The 2,805-nt window shown below is 37.6% G+C and overlaps 1 non-coding gene across 1 annotated transcript; it reads right to left on the reverse strand.

Moving 5' to 3' along the window:
- Positions 1 to 2,019: 2,019 nt before the first annotated feature.
- On the reverse strand, positions 2,020 to 2,097 carry LOC149324016 (small nucleolar RNA SNORD36). The gene has a single exon (XR_016279495.1). It is a non-coding gene; the product is annotated as a small nucleolar RNA SNORD36 (small nucleolar RNA).
- Positions 2,098 to 2,805: the final 708 nt, after the last annotated feature.

Genomic DNA, 2,805 nt, shown 5'->3' on the forward strand with positions numbered 1-2,805 from the left:
CCAAAGAGAAGAGAATATCAAGAATGTTGAAAGACACTGGTAAGCACATGACCACCACATCACTAGAGCAGAACACCAGTGTAACTGCTCAGGAACAAGTAAGGGGGAAATTAGATTTGCACTCTCCTTTTCTTTTTGCAAACAAGTCAAGTCTTTTCTGTTTAGACAGACATTTGATTATTGACCATATGAGGCCCATCCCACCAAAATAATGTGCTGGATCTTGCACATTTTTGTGCTGATCTGTATGTGTTTATTGATTTATGTTGTTTGATTTTTTTAATCTCATTTTAACTTTTGTGTCTTGTGGGTTTTTGATGATAAGAGGTTTTTTTAATTTCTTGTAAATGACTTTGAATGCCAAATTTGAAAAAATACAGAGTATAAGTAAATATAAAAAAAAAATGACAATAACAATAATAATGAGGCACCAGTCACACTAAAGCATGAACTGTGGGAGGAGGATTGCAGGGTTTGGAGGCAGTGAGCCTACTACAAACTGCATCAGTAGTGTAGGATGCAAAAATTTGTCCAAATGTTGCATGTAGCTGTAGATAAGAATGCACAGGATACACACTCTAGTGAGAATGGGGGCAACTGCTGCAGCTTCTTACTATGCTTTTTTTATAGAAAAAGTTTCCCCTCCAGTTCAGTACTAGGGTCAGGACTAGGCTATCTATCTATCTATCTATCTATCTATCTATCTATCTATCTATCTGTGTTTGTACAGGTTTTTTGTAAAGGAAATTTAAGAGAGTTTTTCTCATAAGGACTTGAGAAAAAAATAAGAGTTGGATCAATCAATCCCTCCAAACTATCTAAAGCAAAGGATAATTGTTTACAAAATGATATATGTTACTCCCCTAACTAGAGGCTGTATGGTTATCAGTGGCTGTCAAGAACCAATAAATTTTAGATTGTAAGCTCTTTAGGGTGTAGTACCACATGGTGTAGTGGTTTGAGTGCTGGACTATGACTCTAAAAGATAAGGGTTCAAATCCTCCCTTGCATATGGAACCCCACTGGGTGATCTTGGACAAGTCACACTCTCTCAGTCTAAGAGGAAGGCAAAGACAACCCCTATCTGAATAAGTAGTCTAAGTTATTCCCATCATCTTAACTAGCTGTAAAAGATGCATTTCCTTTCATACCAAATATACATTTAGAGAACAAGAAGAGTAAAAGTCATTGAAGGATCCAAAAATAGTTGACATTTGCAAGTTGCTTGTATCTACTTATGTAACCATGAAACTTTACAAGACCTAAAGATGAAAGCTGGCAATTTTAATAATTTGTACATAGGTCCATAGAACTGGAAGATGCCCTCAAGGGCCATCCAGTCCATCCTCTTGCCATGCAGTGATACACAAGCAAAGCATCCCCGACACGATGGCCATCCAGCCTCTCTTTAAAAGCCTCCAAAGACTCTACTGCACTCCAAGGCAGTGTATTCCATTATCAAAAAATTATTAAGGTCCTCAAGTTCTTCCTAATGTTTAACTGGAATCTCTTTTCCTGTATCATGAATCCATTGCTCTGTGTCCTAGTCTCTGAAGCAGCAGAAAATAAGCTTGCTCCATCTTCAATTTGACATCCCTTCAAATATTTAAACATGGCTTTCATGTCTCCTCTTAACCCTTTTCTTCTCCAGGCTAAACACACCCAAATCCTTAGGCCATTGTACTGGTCACCTTGAGGTCCATGTACCAGATCCAGGGAATGATCTTAAGGATTAAAGGCAAAAGACAGGAACCCAAATGTTGGAACTATGGGGGCAGTCTGGAGAATGATTTCATCACACGTACTTTCCAAATGAAATTTCCACAAAGAACCATTTTTTGATGCAGATGCAGGGAACTTGTCTTCAAATACCATGTGGTGACACTACACAATAAGACACAGACAGAAAAGTGGAAATACACAATAGCCTGTGTTTTAGTGCAAATTGAGCAAGTATTATTTCAGATAAGATATCTGGTGCCTATTAGATTTATTCTTGATTAATTTTATTTATTTAGGAAAGATGTCTTTTTAAAAAGCCCATCCTTTTTCGCTTCCATGATTACTTCAGTTATAGAAACTCTCACACCTTTTCTTTTGCAGAATCATCAAAACCAGAACCAGGTCTGACTGCAACATTCATTCCACTTTGAAGAATTTCCCTCCCTTTCATGGAACCCCATTAACTGAGCAGCCAGCCTTGACCACAGCACCCTTCTCCTGATGTCTGTTCCAGCTTCACTTTCCAATCAGTCACTGAGCCAACACTTTCATCCTGTTCTTTGCTGTTCTTTATCCCAGTGATGTCAGTTTTTTTCAATTTGCTTTTCTTCAGCTTATTTAAGTATCTCATATTGCAGAACAGAATTCCTAGCCCTTTTGAAATAGCATGCAATCTCTTGGTGCCATTTTTCAAGGTTAGAGGTGAGATTTGGTCCAGGTATAATTTCACTAAAATGCATTTGCTATAAAGACCCTTATCCCCATAACCTCTCCCCCAGTTCCATTCCTCAACCCTTCTCAACATCTCTCTGTTTTAAGCTGCCCTGAAGCATGTCTGGATCTTGGGTTTCCATGGGTCAGCAAAAGAATACCACAGCTAAGACCAGAATTTTTGTTTTTTATTTGCCTGTTTGTTATTTTTTTAATTTTTATTTTACATTTTTTTCCTGGGACTCAAGATGTCTTACAAAGGTTAAAACAAATATAGTTAAAAAGTGTTGTCGTTGTTGTTGTTGTGTGCCTTCAAGTCATTTCTGACTTATGGCAACCCTAATGAAAACCTGTATGTAAAGAGATCTTGTA

The sequence above is a fragment of the Sceloporus occidentalis genome, unplaced genomic scaffold, assembly GCF_023333645.1.
Source record: "Sceloporus occidentalis isolate IW3139 unplaced genomic scaffold, rSceOcc1.0.p SCAF_1, whole genome shotgun sequence".
NCBI classification, from domain to species: domain Eukaryota; kingdom Metazoa; phylum Chordata; class Lepidosauria; order Squamata; family Phrynosomatidae; genus Sceloporus; species Sceloporus occidentalis.